At 38.0% G+C, this 16,774-nt stretch overlaps 1 protein-coding gene across 1 annotated transcript in view; it reads left to right on the top strand.

The window, feature by feature from the left end:
* The first annotated feature begins 306 nt into the window (after positions 1–306).
* Positions 307–16,774, top strand: part of LOC139119892 (probable G-protein coupled receptor No18) — a 120,035-nt gene continuing 103,567 nt past the window's right edge. Inside the window, exon 1 of the mRNA XM_070683839.1 lies at positions 307–481. The gene's annotated coding sequence lies outside the window, so the exon portion shown is untranslated. The remainder of the gene's footprint in view (positions 482–16,774) is intronic.

The following is a 16,774-nucleotide window of genomic DNA, read 5'->3' as shown; positions in this document are numbered from 1 at the left end:
AATTGAAACACATTTCGTTCTCACGCGTAAGTCACAGATGAGCTCATAAATGGGTGGAACTTGTCACTCTCAATAACCATTGATTCGTATCGGGCTGAGACAAGTTTTGCCCAGTCGAGACAGTCTGTCTCATAGTACACTCTCTTTCAGCATTTAAAACAACATTCATATTTGGATCGGCAGCTGCGAGTTGCTGAAATATTTATACACCTCGAGAAAGCCCAGATTGGTTCTCTGATGGAAGGCTTGTCATGAGACAGTGATGCCACGGGCGGCATCCTTTGCGACTTGATGACGTCGGTTGCAGAAGAGAAGCCGAGGCAGGATTGGAGGCAGTAAGCCTTCTGCTCATCGGAGATCAGCATCCTTCGCGCTACGCTGAAAACAAATCTCCTTCGTCGTCAGAGACACAGTGTTTGTGATGCTGGAAACCCCCTCTTATAATGGTTCAAGAAGATGAAACATAATCGGAGGATACAAGGTATGTCAATATCAAACACAATATTGAACCCTAGCATTGATTGATGATTGGGGGGTGGACCATGATATTGCATGACTTGTAATTGTATGTTGTTGATTGGTAAGTCATTTCCGGTAGCAACAGACTTGACCGTTCACAGTAACCATGGACAGCTGATTAACAATATGGACCTAAGTCGTCACCGCGAGCTATAAAGCTCAGCGACTGTTTCATACTTACACGAAACGCGCGATAAAATTAAACCATCGCGTCAGAAAACAGTATTTAATTGGATCTCTACCAGAGGATATTTAACAAACGTAAGATTGAGGTACAGCATGACACTAAAATTAAAAAAAAATTAGAATGCTGTCCACGATCGCATATTCTGCAATTACGTACATACACTAACACATGCTTGTGTGAAAATGCATGTGCAGCGAATCTCGCAATGTCGAGAACAATGCGTGTAATACTAGAATGGGGCAAGCAAATGCGTAATTGCAATATGAAAGGAAATGAATAGCCCGCGGTTGTCGAGAGATTTGGGCGCAATTACGCTGTCAGTCAGAGAACAAAATGAACCATCACTTTGCAGGACGTTTCTCTACAAAATCTAATAAACTGGCACATCCCAGTGTAACACCAACGTACACATAACAGGTGAAACGCGACTGGATTCTTTTTTTGACTGCCAATTCTGTTAAGTACAGTTCAGTGAAATTACCTCTTTTTTCCCACGTGCAAAGTATGGACGTGAGTAGAGTATCAACAGTTGATCAGAAATGAGATAGTAAGGAAATTCGAAGCTGGAAATAATTGAGCAATCACTGTTAACATGACGCGAGAGTTTATGGCGGTCTTTTTCTGAATTGGCCACTTAACGGTTTCATAAGCTGGACACATATCACGCGTAGCTTCTGTCGATTACAGATGATGGTCGATCTTTCTTCATTTGTATGTAAGAAGACACAGATCCAATTTCAATTTGTGTGTGAGGGGGCATTTTTCGTGAATATTTGCACTTTTTTCAGGATATCACTATTGATATCTATATTACTGTCGAAGATACGTCTCGGCTTTACCATTTTTGCGTATTATGTCATCGCACCTGTAACATTTCATCCTTGCTAAAATATTTACATACAAAATTGCATTCGAAAGAGAGTTTCATGATATTTCAAAAACACTAACATTCATACCCAATGAAGTCATTCATCCTATGTTCCCGAATTTTCTCCAGCATCCCTTGCTCGAGACAGACAATGTAAAGGGCAAGGATGAAGCCGCAACGTTTTCCTATACATTTCGCAACACCATGAAAAGAGTTTGTGTACATTAAAATCACGTTCAATGCCAACCTTGGGCAACAACGTAACAATCACTTTTGCCACATATCGCTCAAGACAATGTATGCTCTACACCTGTCTTGCCTCGTTACGGAAGGCGATTTCAGAAATATACAATCGTTCTCTTGTAATCTGTGTGTTTTCGAACACCACGTTTTGAAAGTTTTAGGGGGCAGACCTTTGTCACTCAAGTTTTCTTGCAGCAGTGGACAACCTTAACGTGCCGTGGCAGGCATAGGCCCTAATAGTACCAAGCAGGTGGTACTAGTATATTGAATTTTCGATCTACAAAACGTTAGGTATTTGTTTTTTCAATCGTTCGGTATTCTTGGTCAGACTGTGGCATTTCACAAGCCATTAAATGTTTGGCAAAGCCACTTTTCTTTAAGGTAATATGCACCTCGAAAGTAAAAGACTTAAACTTTTGCTCTAACTTTCCTCAAGAAAATCTTTAATCATTCTCTTTCAAAATCAAGAATAAAAATAGGGGGGTCACCGTGCAAATTTTGGTACTAGAGAAACAAATTACCCAAGATTTACAGATATTAGAAATTCAAAATGGCCGCCATCCCTGTGTTAACTCTATGGAGAAAAATTAAAATTTTCGAATTTCGAAAAACTAAGCCGTTTCTTTCACCAAGAGCTTTAAAATGAATCCCCACATGTGGTATATCAGAAGAGAATTGTAAAAGTTTGAGAGTCCGATCGTCTGTCCCCGAGGTGCGTTCTACCTTAAATGAAAGGTAGACGACAAAGGAATGTATGACAGTGTCATAAGACTTTATAGGTAAATATGTTTCAAACCTCAGTTTCCACAAAAATTGGACGACGTTTGCATGTTATCAATACAAGATAACCCCATGCTAATTGGCATCTGAAACATGATTCAGAAATTGAAAATTAAAAAACACAAATGTATATATAAAGAAAAGCCAACATGAAGATATGAATCATATATAGGCCTATTCGTTCTCATCGCAGTAGCCTTGAGCATATGTTGCAGGTATCGCTGACTCTGTTACCAATATTTTTAATATGTCAATTGCTAATGGTTCTTTTCCCAACTGTTTTAAGTGCGCTAGAGTTGTTCCCATCCATAAAAATGGGCCAAAGAATATTATTTGCAACTACAGGCCTATTTCCATTCTGCCTGCCTTATCTGAGATACTTGAGAAACATGTGTACAATAGCATTTACAATTACCTCCAGACAAACAACCTGATAGTTAGCTCTCAATCTGGTTTCAGACAATTTCACTCATGTCATACTGCTCTTCTTAAGCTTACAGACCAACTTCTGAAGAATATTGATGAAGGATTATACAGCGGTTTATTATTTTTAGATCTTTGATCTTGTGAACTATGATCTTTACAATGGTTACGCTCTTATCTCATAGGTCGTAGTCAGTTCTTTAACTATTTAGGTGAAAACTTGAAGGTCTTGCCAATTGTCTGTGGTCTTCCTCAGGGTTCCAATTTGGGGCCGCTTTTGTTTTTAATTTGTATCAATGACCTTCCCCTATGATGTCTTAAAGTTGGCAACTTAGACATGTTTGCTGATGATCAGACCTTATGTGTTTCAGGCACCAATATTGAGGAAGTTAAAGTTAAAATCCTTGACGATATTTTACCTGTTTCTTCTTGGGTTTCAAACAATGCTATCATGTCTCTTAACACTTCTAAATCAAAGAGTACGATTGCTGCGTCACGTCCAAAAGTCAATGATCTTATTGATTCAAATGTATCTCTCCATGCGAGTATTGATGACATTGACATTGTAAATGTTTTTATCACACTATTTTTGGCATTGAGATTGACAGTGTCTTAAGTTGGGATTCTCATATCGATAATCTATGCAAGAAACTGTCCATAAGAGTGTGTATTTTGCGTAATTAAGCTGAGTCCTTTAACCTCTGTAAAAGTCCTCTTATTAGTGTACCATGCTATTTTTCTGTCTGTAATTGATTATTTTATGGCTGTACAAACTTTCAAAGTCCTTAATGGTCTAGCGCCTGACTATTTAAACCATTTCCGATATGTATCCGATATGAATGATCTGAATACTCGTGGTTCCAGTAACTGTAATTTATATGCTCCTTTATTCAAGACAAATACTGGACAAAGGTCTTTTATTTATCGTGCAACTATCATTTGGAATGATATTCCTCTTTCTATTTAAACCATTGAGGGTTTGCCACAGTTTAAAACTCAGTTATGTAATTTTCTCCACGACAAATATATGAATGAAGGTTATTCTCTGGAGTAATTAGTTTTTCCATTGTGATATGCGTTATTTCAAAATACATTTCGGCATTGTATCAATAAGTACTCACTGTTTTTCCAGTGATTATATTTATTGTCTTGCATATAATAATAGTTTGTTCTCTGTTTGTATAATGTCCAGTGTGAGGGCTCTGATGTAAATTACAATTACTTTTTGTAACTTAGACTACTCTCTTGAAATAAATAAATAAATAAATAAATAAATAAATAAATAACAATAATAATAATAATAATAAATAGGAAAAAACGTAACACTGCATAAAAACCCTATAATACTTACTGTATTAACATGGATTATTGCCTGTATTTTAGCTGAAGAGTGCATATACAGATGAATACAGTCAAGAATCCATTTTTTGTATTAAGCAAGCCTGTATTCATGTGGATTCATGTGAATTCACGTGTATTATACTATAATACAGGCAACTCATTAATGTGAATTTATCTGAATTATTTGGTTTTCATGCAGTGAAAATACTTATTAGCTTTCCTCGTATTTCCACACACAACAATATTCCTTACATGAATCCAAAGTCCGCTAACTTCTTGTTTACTTGCCGTTTCCTTGTTTTGTAAACATGAAGATGTCCATTTCGCTTAGTTACTGAATATACATCACTGTTTACGCTTTCAGTAGTACAATCGATTTATTTATGTTTCACGATGTAAGGGCATCAGTAATGTACATTGCAATGCTGCAACTTCAAATTTACAACACACGTTTTTCATATGTATACTCACCAACAGCTGTTCGCCCCTGAACCTAGAAGTAGTGTCCATTGTTGCTTGTTGTGCTTTTAGTGCTTGGTTGTGTGTGTAAATGTAAGTGACAGTGCTCTTGTCCAACCTATTGGTGTTTTCTCCTAGATTTTGTGGCTTGGCTCAGCCAAGCCACATCGAATTATGTGTGTAATAATAATAATAATAATAATAATAATTAATAAAGTATAATATAGAAATAATAACACGAATAATAAAAGGTTCAATTTCCGTGAAAATTTCACCATGAGGGTCGAAAAGACCAAATATGATATCGATTTCACGGCCCCATTTTTCCATGGTAACCATTTTAGGTGTTAAAAATTTCAGTTTTTCCAATATCCCATGAAAAGTTACTTTGATTGATATGAAAATTATCTAGTGGGGAAGTTCGGGTCAGAGAGCACAAATGCCAGACTGATTTTAATGTTTCGAGTTGCCATAGTAACTATTTTGGGATTGAAAATGTTACTTTTTCCCTAATTCCTATTAAAGAACTATTAATTGATGTAAAAAATGATAATAAGGGGTTTTTTGGTTAGCACACCAAAAAAATCACACTCATTTTAATGTGAGATGTTTCCATGGCAACCATTTAGGAGTGACAGCACCTTTTTTTCAGAAGTCCCACAGCTTCAATGAAATGCTTTTAGATTTCTATATAATACTTATCGCCCCTAAACTTTTAATAATAATAATTAATATAAGTATTATATAGAAATAATAACGCGAATAATAATAGGTTCAATTTCCGTGAAAATTTCACCATAAAGGTATTTTGGGTCGAAAAGACCAAATATGATATCGATTTTACTGCCCCATGTTTCCATGGTAACCATTTTAGGGGTTGAAAATTTCAGTTTTTCTAATATCCCATGAAAAGTTACTTTGATTGATATGAAAATTACCTAGTGGGGGAGTTCGGGTCAGAGAACACAAAAACAAGACTTATCTTAATGTTTCGAGTTGCCATGGTAACTATTTTGGGATTGAAAACGTTACTTTTTCCTAATTCCTATTAAAGAACTATTGATTGATGTAAAAAATTGATAATAATGGTTTTCTTGTTAGCACACCAAAAAAATCACACTCATTTTAATGTGAGATGTTTCCATGGTAACCATTCAGGAGTAAAAATTACCAGTTCTTCAAAGATTCCACCTAAAATCCAGTAACCAACAGAATATGTTATATCAAAGGGATATTTTGGGTTAGAAAGACCAAATATTCAGAGTAAAAATCCAGTAATCAACAGAAATATTATACCAAAGGGTTATTTTGGGTTAGAAAGACAAAACATGATATCCATTTGTACTGCCCTGTGTTTCCATAGTAACCTATTTGCGTTTTAAAACTTCAAAGTTTTTCCAAAGTCCATTAAAAGTAATCCCAGTTACTATGCAAATGCTCTCCTAAGTGTATTTATCACAGCATGAACTCCATGTTCATTTTTTCATGTTGCCATGAAAACCATTTAGGTAACCACAGTTTTTTTTATTTAAAACCATGCATATTTTAGATCAGGGGTATCTTTTTTCGTTAACCAGACAAGAAAAGGCTACTTTACGAGATTCTGCCCATGAAGTGAATTTTCTAGTCATTTGATGTGTATACTTGCACACCTTTAATACCCAAGGAAACAGGCATAATGGACGACAGTGGGACTCAAAAGTTCTGTGACCTATTAACAACCCGTTTCACTCTCAGAGCTGTATGCAAATTTTAAAAGTCGCCATGACAACCTGACAACAACATGGCCTTTTCAGCACTGAGACATACTGTAGCAGGGCTAAAAATTGGCCATGGCCCTTCTGCCGGGAGGAGGCATAATTTCTGTGTCATTGTGATTGATACATTATTATCAAAATGCAACGAGAATGCGTTTTTATTGGCCATCGATTCCTGTGCCTGTCATTCAAGTACGTCAGTTCAGATATTGAAACTTTGTTGCAAAGTTCCACCGCACGGCCGGTCGTCTTCGTGTGCCCAGCTGGGTTTGACTGCATTTATCTACCTCGTCCCAAAGTGACGGACGGATCTTTCAATCTTTCAGCATGGTGAAAAACTCATTTATTGATTCGCCAAAGGCCTGTGGATTCGCTTATTTTTGCACAAGTGCTACATGGACATAGGAAAAAGTTCGACTCACCCTTGCCCTCTCGATTGTTGAATACAACCACGGTCCATCATGATGAGAGTTCTCGAATCAAAAACTGTAGCCGTGCTCGAATACAAATGTCTTCTCATTAAATTACGTCATTCTTGATATACAATTTTTAGCATTCCAAATCTGTCACCCTGTTTTTTTCAAAGTTTGGAGAAGGGCAGCATTTCCATCTGAATGATTGAACGACGTGAAACGCAAAATTCCATCGCATATTATCCGGCAATATAGTACACTGTACAGTAGAAATACTGTATACGCTCCAGGTACGTATAAGCTTATACTCCACAAAATGGCCACAGGCGGCGTGAACTTTCTGAAAGGATTTCCAAAACGTCCTACATGTTACCTTAGAGACTCACATGTGATGTCCTGAAAAGTATTCTCTGCAGTAATTCCAGTTTCTGTCAACATGCAAAGCTGAACGACAGGAGACGTAGTGTGCAGACTACACATATACATTCACGCGCACGTTCACTCAATTGCGCATGCTCATATTGGCAGATTACACTGGCAAAAGAGTGCGCATGCGTAAAGTTATATTTGTAGCACAGATCTCGCGGAAACTCATGCCTTTGCTCTATTTCCATCCCAAAACTTCCTTGATTGCTTACAGAACACATGAACAAAATAAAACCAACAACGTCAGCATAGGGAGAGGGTTTATGGTTTTCGCCACAACTACAAATGCCACGCTGAAGATACGTTTACAAGGACAATTACACTGGCATAGACTCTCCACAGTCGCTGTGCCTTGTTTTCTACACGCCCACGACTCGACTGCCACGATTGGCTTGCATTCCAAGGCTACGCTGTGCAGCTCAGCAGCTGTGAGCAGGCGCTGCCAGACACAGCGACTGTCAGTTTTTGCAAGTATATGAATATTCATAATGGTAGTGATGTCAAAAGGAACACCTAACTGGGCGGAGAGAATATACGTACGACAATTAGAAGTCGCCCCTATTGACAAAATTAAAATAAACAACACCTCTTTTTCAAAATTCCCACAGCTTCAATGAACTGTTATTAGATTTCTATATAATACTTATAGCCCCTAAACTTGTAATAATAATAATAATAATAATAATAATAATAACAAGGCAGTATTGCTTCAAGGCAATGAGTACTTGGGCCGTGATAGAGTAATTTTGAGGACAATATATACTACTATTCAAATATGGTCTTGAATTTCCTCCTGTCAATGAGGCATTTGATTAACTGGTTATTAAACGAAGCAATGGCATGACAACGGCAAAATATGTCTAGCAACTTTTGTGGAGTTTGAGGCAGGGGTTCTTTATTTATAGCCGGAATTGCTTAAACTCCTTAAATATTCAAATTACAGCAAATTTCTTTTGTTCTCGATGGTAGATGTCTAATATTTAGATGGGTATATTTAGATTTCTACCCTATAGTTATCCCTATATACCAAAAATCGGACATCCAGCTCTATTGGCTTGCTCAGAATTAGATATGCGCATAATTAATGAGGTACAATATGTGGTGTCATAAGGTGTCCCATCATACCATTTATGAAGGGTGTAGCACTTGTGGTTACTGAGTTGTGGACAAATATATATATTTGAGGTCAAAGGTAATGAGGTCACGTGACATTTTGTCAAAATAATTGTATTGCTAAGTTATTCCTACATACCAAAATCAGACCTCTAGCTCTATTGGCGCGCTCAAAATTATATATGCGCATAATTAATGAGGTACAATATGTGGTGTCATAAGGTGTCTTATCATACCAAATATGAAGGATGTAGCACTTGTGGTTACTGAGTTGTGGACAAATATATATATTTGAGGTCAAAGGCATTGAGGTCACGTCACATTTTGTCATAATAATTGTATTGCTAAGTTATTCCTATATACCAAAAATCAGACCTCTAGCTCTATTGGCTCGCTCAAAATAAGATATGCACATAATTAATGAGGTACAATATATGGTGTCATAAGGTGTCCTTTCATACCAAATATGAAGGGTGTAGCACTTGTGGTTACTGAGTTGTGGACAAATATGTATATTTTAGGTCAAAGGTCATTGAGGTCTCGTGAAGTTTTGTCAAACAAATTATATTGTTAACTTATCCCTATATACCAGAAATCAGACCTCTTGCTCTATTGGCTCGCTCATAATTAGATATGCACATAATTAATGGGGTACAATATGTGGCGTCATAAGGTGTCCCATCATACCAAATATGAAAGGTTTAGCACTTGTGGTTACTGAGTTGTGGACAATAATGTATATTTGAGGTCAAAGGTCACCAAGGTCACATGATATTTTGTCAAAATGTCTGAGATATCTGCTTGAACCGATGGACTCACTGATGGACTCACGGACGGATATGAGCCAATCTATAAGCCCCCTGGACTTTATCCGTGGGGACAAAAATACTGTGTCACTGCATCGTTTAGGCAATATGAATACGATGAGAAACTAAATTTTTATTTTTCTTGGCATTATACATGCGAATCTATGGAGAACTGCCTTATACATGGGAGTCTATGGAGGTGTAAACTAAAAAGTCCTCTAACGTAACACGGCCAAATTTGAAAGCATTGTGAAACAAATCGACGTGCATCTGTATGGGGTTGGGTACAAGGCGTGAACGGACGCGGGGACATGACCAAACCTATAAGTCCCCTCGGACTTCGTCCGTGGTGATTAAAAACAACGCAACAGTTATTACAGCTACACCGGCGGTAGGTTCATATCCAGAGCCCCGTACGGTCTGCCGCCGTCGCTTGAAAACAATCTCATGCACCCGGCCATATGGGCAGCTGGCCGGATGCATGAGTTCCCGGAGAAGGCGAGCTGTCACGTTCAAGCTTAGGATTATTTGTCGATCAAATTTCAGTAAATTTACCTTACCTAGATGAAATTTTCTCTATAGGCTGAAATTTCGCCGAAGTTTGACAAAATTACATCGATTTTTGAGGTTCATATGCGACATTTTTGAGTTTTGAGTGCAGACAGAAATAAGTTTTGAGGCAACATGGCTGCGAACCCCATATTGACCCTAGCCTGCGTACGATGCTATGTGCTACAGCTAACACACAGCATCGTACGCAGGGCCAGCGAGGAGAGTTGCCGACATCGACGGTTATTACGAGAAGTGAATAAAAGACTGTCATTTTTGGAAGCGATCGAGTAGCTGAGGTAGGCTGGGATACGACTTGGGCCCAAGAACGCTGAATTTCGGCAGTAATTTGGCTTTTTACGTCAAGTCCCAAAATGGATTTGAAGTCACCGACCCAACGTACGGGTCTTTGCAGGTCTGTGGTGAGCGGGGCGGTTAGCTGTAGCGGAACACACAGCATCGTACGCAGGGCTAGTTGACCCCCAAGTGAAAATGTGTTCGCGATCAAATCTTCCTATATTTTTTTCAGAATTTTCAACAAAATCATTGCTTCTTACATCTTTTGTAAAATATAAAATACTAAATAAAACTGCGATGTGCCATGTCTCCAGATTTCTAAAATATCGTTCGTTGACCGTTCGACGCAAACTTGTGACGCAGTTGAAATTCAATACTGACCGCCAAATAATCTGAATGAAACGAGATCAGTCTAGACATCCTCCAAATTATCCAACCATTCGCATTGGAGTTCAGCTCGCTTAGAGTATCATAACATTTTTCGGCCTTCTTTTAGATCGACCCTAATATCTCCCATTTAGGAAATAAATACACAAGCTACCTCGACAAAACTTCGTGCACCATCCAAGACCAAACGCACTACAAATCTGTCTTGACGTCATCATCTCCTTACATGGTAATCGGCATACCGTATTTTTTAGCAAAGGGGACACAGAATACGTCGGAGTATTCAGTTTCAAAACGTATTACATTGTGTGATGTGTCAAAAAAAGTCATGTTACTGCAGTGGTATAAATTACAAAACACAAAAGTTCAAATCAGTTTATTTTGGACTGGCTTTACCCACATTTCATATTGTTTCTTATGCCAGATTTGACCACGTGCTTACTGGCGACCCCTTTTCATGCAAATTTTGTGTCAAATGATGTGTTCCCCTGGAAAAAACAAACGTACGATTTCTAAATGAAGGAGGCGAAATTTGCCCTCAAGACGCGAAACCACCCCTTGCGGGGTGTACATAGCTATTTTTAACGAGCTTCTCGAATCTGCAGCTCTATTTCGAAATGATGGTCTGGTTTTCGCAGCTCAAGGATAAGTGTTCTCCATCGCTGTGGGCATTACTATTCTCAACCGGGGTACAGTTTCCAGTCGTAATGTTTTTCATTGTGTCCGGGATATAAAACCTTTCCTTTTCAAACTTTCTCTTTGATTAACACTAATCCACATCTTGTCAGTGATTAAACATGTTTCAAGTTTAAATGTTCAATTCTGGTCTCGAGCCCTCCTGTTCGACCAAACCGAAATTACCCCTCCCACTTTGGCTCGTCCAGTGGGTGTAGCAAGGGTCGTGCCATCGCCTAGGAAACGGAGGGTGCATTAATTGTTGCATTTCGATGCACATTTTGATTATATTCAGAAGATTTTGTGGCCAGAACTCAGATAGAGAAGCATTTATATTCACATCTCACTTATTCAAGACTGGCTGAGAGCAGCACTTCCATTCAGTTAACATCGTTACGCCATTTATTATGCCAAGAAAGATGAAGCCAATACATTTTGCCCTCCCTGGTCTCAGCCAGAAATGGTTATACCTTACAGTTTTTTCCCACGGAATGAAAACAAATGTACTTGGGCTGAGGCCCAAGTACAATAATAATAATAATAATAATAATAATAATAATAATAATAATAACAATAATAATAATAATAATAATAATAATAACTTTATTGCTTTTTAAGGCCATCGGCTCATATACAAGGGGAGAGAAAAGTGAACCAATCTAAGTTCACTTAAACGCTCAGAATCGCATAACTATAATATTGAAGACTGTATAAATGAGTGAAAAGGAAAGAAAAGTTGAACAGATGATAGCAAAATAATATGTAAATAATATATACTAAATAAGTAAATATATACGTATGTCTATACACTACATATTTTTGAGGTTCGTAGGTCTATTGCTTTGTATACAAATTTACAAAGATTACTTAATATTTCTGAGTTTAAAGAACTTACAAGTCTCTGGAATTTATCAAAGTTTGGCTCAGTAAAACTCTCCTGTGGCAGATATTCAATTCCTAAATCGGTGCACAATGGACAGATTAACAGAATTCTGTTTGCATATTGTATACACGCGACCAATAAAGTATTATCATCATTGTTGATAAATATATTTTATTCATCATTCTTGCTAGATGCCGTATTGTATTCACTTTCTTCTAGGGTTATCTTGTAGGATTCGCCAGCCCATTCCGCGTAAATTAACTACAGACTGGCTTCCTAATAACGTCAGTGACTTTGTCCTGCGTAAACATATCCAGAAAAGACACGAGACGACATCATATCTTTCATCATGTGCACACTGAGACACATGGTGACCTTGTTTTCTGTGTCGGGTTGTTCCATACGTACATGCATATAGTAGCTGCAAACTTACACCGACGCAAGAGTGAATGCCATCGGTGCGACATGACCTCGTGACAACGTTCTGGTGTAATAATGAAATATGACATTATTACTTTGAGAATGAAAAACAACACGTCTGGATGATAACTATTCTAAGCCCTATACGCAACATGTTTCTTCACGAACACCTAATGCGTGAAAACAGAGAAGTGAGGCTTATCATTGGGAAACTACGCCAACATACTCAATTCTGAATATGTCAGTCCACTAAAAATCAAGAAATCAATAATCGCAGTTCCCAGTGCAAGTAAGAGTGTCGTACTGAATTAAAACGGAGATGCTTAATCATTAAACCCAAAACCGTTCGTAATCATTGCTGTGCTCGTCTATGCCTCTGGCACGGTTAGAGTAACCGTGCCTCTGGTAATGTATGCTATGCTATCGGATGCCTGTGCCGCGCTATATAGAGCATCCTCACACAGTGGACTCGGTCTTGCCTAGCGAGCATGGTTTGTTTTCCCCCATGGGGATGAAACATTTTCTTTGGCGGCAATCTGACTTCATTTTGCAATCATGATGAGGGAGATCAGGTGAACAGTGGCTACAAACCACTTAAATCATAATAATTATTAATTATCGTTTGATGCCGCCGCTGTCTTTACCATTTATGATGTACAACCATTACGACAACGTAAATCATTTGCATGCATTGTAGCCTTTCCACTGATTCAATCTCTAACCGAACAAATCGAGCATAGAAAAATGTTTTCACGTTAATATTCACCGAATAAAAAATGCAAGTGTTATTATACAGACTTGTCAATGGTGCATTTTTATGTACATTTCCATGAAATCTCCTTGACAGTAATTTTTCTTTCATAAAGGGATTTACAGTGGTATTACAAATTCATCTATCGACTAAGGTTGAAAATAATCTATTTTCTTATAAACAGTTATACAACTGAAAGAGAGCCTGAGAGAGAATGAGAGAGAGACAGAGAGAGACAGAAACTGACTTGACGGTCTGACAGAGGCAAGCAGACAGACAACGAGACAGACAGACAGAGACAGAGAAACAACATTTAGTGCCAGATGATGCATATTACAAGATTTATGCTAATGATTCTTTAGCAATGTCAAAAAGTTCTCTAACTCGCATCTTGCACTGTATAAGACAGAGACGGAGACGGTTTGACGGTGACAGAAATACAGACGATGAGAGAGAGTGAGAGAGAGGGGGGATCAGCAAAGACGTAGATACACAGGCACCGAAAGAGAAAGACGGAGCCATATGCGAGGACAGAAAGAAACACTGACGGAGACGTACTACAGACAAAAATACAACGTGGAAAAGGTGGGGAAAGAGGTACAGACAGATAACGGAGAGGCAGGATCATATAGGATGAATAAAAAAGATCAACGGTACAGGAACACACCTAACAATGAGATGTACTTAGAAGAGTTTTGTAGATACTTTTTCGGGTTACTTTAGCCTAGAATTGCAACAGTATGAAGATTGAAATATTTTGATGGTGTTGTTGCCTTGTGCATTTGTTTTGGAAGGGAACAGAAAATCCAATTCTATCTTGAATGCGATCAGTACGTGTCCAAATGCCCTAGTACTAATCATAATTTTGATCACATCCATAATAATGTATTCTTGAATAAAGGATTACTCATCAAACTTATTCAAAAGTCTCTTAATGAGATCTAGTGCGTCGAGATCTTCTTTATTTGCTCGGGGAAGGAAAATCGATTGCGTGAAGTCATTTTTTCAAGATTGTGGGCGCCCTGACGATTGCCGTATTCCCCTGCCGGGACCTTTTAACCGATCCTGTTAACGTCTGTGTATCGCATTTGCGTAGACTATGTGACTTGAATGCAGGTTTTCACCATCCGTCGACGTTGGAAATAACAGAACAGAGTCAACCTGCAATTTTGCTGTTAAATTGCAGAGGTCCCAAATGATACTCGAACACCGTAGATTTGAAGCGATAAGAGCGCCGAGGAAAGGTCAAACGTATTTGAATAAGCTGATATCTGGATATCGCCAGTCAACGCGATTGTTTGAACAACATCAAATGGAAATATCCAATTATAGATAGACGATATCTTTACCCAGCCTTGCGTAGCATCATCAGCAAAAATCCAGAAACCAGCTGAGTCGTGTTTTGTCTTCACGAATTTAATGTTTAAACAGGCCACGGCCTTGGACTAATATTTGAATACCATGAACCAGTGTATGCATCAAATGATACAATGGGCTTGAAATTATTCTGTGAGCTTGTTTAGCGCCAACGTAGGGATTTTTAAGACCAAAGCTTCATCTATCACTACACTGCAATATCGAATGTCCTTAATTATATCATCAATACGTAAATTTTATCGAGATCTCCGGCTTAATGATGTATGTACTTTTCGCTTGCTGTTTATATTCAGAATTCATTAAAAGGGGGTGGTCGTCGGAACTGCGCGTGTGCGACTTTCTTGTTTATAAACAATGTATTTCATGCATGATATCTATATGCATCACTTCAACATAGCTGCAACATTTAAATTTTACGATATTCATTGTCAACAAGCATGTTTCAACTTTCATCAATCGCCAAAGTACCCTAGATACAGTATTTACATCGGTCGTAGGGGTCCCTGGCAACCTTTGAGCAGAGTTCCGATGACCACCTCCCTTTAAACAAGGACGCAATTGTAATTTTTGAAATGTAATATTCCGTCGGAGAAATTATGTAAATGTTTTGGTGTTTTCATAATAACGGAATTTCATCCGTAAAAAATGAACTATAGAATGTGTGACTAGAACATAAAATATCTACGTGATACTTTTAGACCAGGTGTGTAGAATGTTACAGATAACCTCGAGTAAACAGTATCGTCACTTCAGTGCGAATATTGTATGTTCCTCAAAGCGCCAACTGAATAGAGCTGTTGCACATTACACATACTGCATCCATTGGTTCGTTCCCGCGACTCGATTTTTTTCTTGGATTAGACTGTGAAATGATACACCCGATCGATTTCATCGACGAAAAGAAACCTCACTGATCGAACATGTGGCAAGAAAGGTAACAATGGTCTACGTGAGTCGTTTTTGAATAAACTATTGGTGTGGTTTTCATCACTTCTGTCGGTGTCATTTTCACCATTTGTATCTTCTGCTTGTCGTGAGCAAAAGGCAAAGATCGGTCTTTCCAGAGAGACATGATCTATCATCTTGACTACTAAATCTGTCTTCACATTCGAAAATTAGATTCCAAGTGTATCGTACAGGGAAAGGTAAATGTATCAGTCTCTTGCGAGTATTTCAACATTTTCGCGATGGCGTGACAAATCGACATTCTTCATTTATTTATTCTTCATGCAATGGCAGCTGAATTTCAGGGACAGCAAGGAGAATTCTTTGATTTTATTTTTTACTTAAGCGTGAGCGTAATAGTGACAGTGATGTAAAGTGACCTTTGACCCGCTATTGTAGCAGGTTTTTGGCCTTTTCGGTTACGACATGCATAACAACCACACATTTTAGGAAACTTCCTTCATTGACCTGGCTTTGCATTTCCCAGATCCTGCTCTTATGTCTGTGTGTCTGCCCGTGCGTTGCCCATTCTACCGCTAGTCTGATCTTGCACAAGTTTTGAAAGGCCCCCATTAAATTATCTGATTTATCTGACAGAAAATTTATTTGCTTCATAAAAAATTCAAAGGAGATTGATAAAATTTTAACGAGCAGTTCCAGTATCCACTAATGTGAGAACCAGGGATAAAGAAGTGCGCCCTTGAGTAAAATGTAGTTTCTGCGCAATTACTCGAAAGGGAATTCGGTCGAATTTAATTGTACCGTATTTCAGACAAAACATCGATACCTCGTGATATCTGGTGGATGTGAATATTTTAACCGATATACAAAGTCTCAGAATTGTAACATTGAAATCATATCTAAACGATTAACTCGCCGATTTAGATATGAGTTTGCAAACACGACTTTATCATAAATCGTAAATTATTTATCAAATACCCTTGAAAAATTTAATCACTGAAAATTTACCAACGGTCTCACATAAATGCGTCATTCTACAGAATTTGGATTTAGTGTACAGTTGAAGTTAATCACACTACTGGGCTAACGGGAAGATTAGCCCTTACGGCTAACCAGGTTTCCTTGAACAGATTTCAACCCTCTTTAAATAAAGATTAAAAAAGTAAAGTGAAAAACTAGAGCGGTTTGTAGTGA

The sequence above is a fragment of the Ptychodera flava genome, chromosome 20 (assembly GCF_041260155.1).
Source record: "Ptychodera flava strain L36383 chromosome 20, AS_Pfla_20210202, whole genome shotgun sequence".
NCBI lineage: Eukaryota > Metazoa > Hemichordata > Enteropneusta > Ptychoderidae > Ptychodera > Ptychodera flava.
Note: the sequence above shows the minus strand (reverse complement) of the source record. Positions and strands in the feature narration are given on the sequence as shown.